The sequence below is a fragment of the Somniosus microcephalus genome, chromosome 22, assembly GCF_052327205.1.
Source record: "Somniosus microcephalus isolate GS21.2 chromosome 22, FLI_Smic_1.0, whole genome shotgun sequence".
NCBI lineage: Eukaryota > Metazoa > Chordata > Chondrichthyes > Squaliformes > Somniosidae > Somniosus > Somniosus microcephalus.
The window spans coordinates 12,840,632-12,841,654 of record NC_141008.1 but is presented as its reverse complement, the minus strand read 5'-3'; positions in this window follow the sequence as shown (position 1 = coordinate 12,841,654).

Genomic DNA, 1,023 nt, shown 5'->3' with positions numbered 1-1,023 from the left:
CGAGGGGATGGACACTCGCGAGGGGGGGGCGGCGGGGCGAGGGGATGGACACTCGCGAGGGGGGGGCGGCGGGGCGAGGGGATGGACACTCGCGAGGGGGGGGGCGGCGGGGCGAGGGGATGGACACTCGCGAGGGGGGGGCGAGGGGATGGACACTCGCGAGGGGGGGGGCGGGGGGGATGGACACTCGCGAGGGGGGGGGCGGCGGGGCGAGGGGATGGACACTCGCGAGGGGGGCGGCGGGGCGAGGGGATGGACACTCGCGAGGGGGGGGCGGCGGGGCGAGGGGATGGACACTCGCGAGGGGGGGGCGGCGGGGCGAGGGGCTGGACACTCGCGAGGGGGGGGCGGCGGGGTGAGGGGATGGACACTCGCGAGGGGGGGCGGCGGGGCGAGGGGATGGACACTCGCGAGGGGGGGGCGGCGGGCGAGGGGATGGACACTCGCGAGGGGGGGGCGGCGGGGCGAGGGGATGGACACTCGCGAGGGGGGGGCGAGGGATGGACACTCGCGAGGGGGGGGCGGGGGGATGGACACTCGCGAGGGGGGGGCGGGGGGATGGACACTCGCGAGGGGGGGGCGGGGCGAGGGGATGGACACGGGGGCGGCGGGGCGAGGGGATGGACACTCGCGAGGGGGGGGCGGCGGGGCGAGGGGATGGACACACGCGAGGGGGGGGCGAGGGGATGGACACTCGCGAGGGGGGGCGAGGGGATGGACACTCGCGAGGGGGGGGCGAGGGGATGGACACTCGCGAGGGGGGGGCGAGGGGATGGACACTCGCGAGGGGGGGGCGGGGGGATGGACACTCGCGAGGGGGGGCGGGGCGAGGGGATGGACACGGGGGCGGCGGGGCGAGGGGATGGACACTCGCGAGGGGGGGCGGCGGGGCGAGGGGATGGACACTCGCGAGGGGGGGGCGAGGGGATGGACACTCGCGGGGGGGGGCGAGGGGATGGACACTCGCGAGGGGGGGCGAGGGGATGGACACTCGCGAGGGGGGGGCGGGGGGATGGACACTCG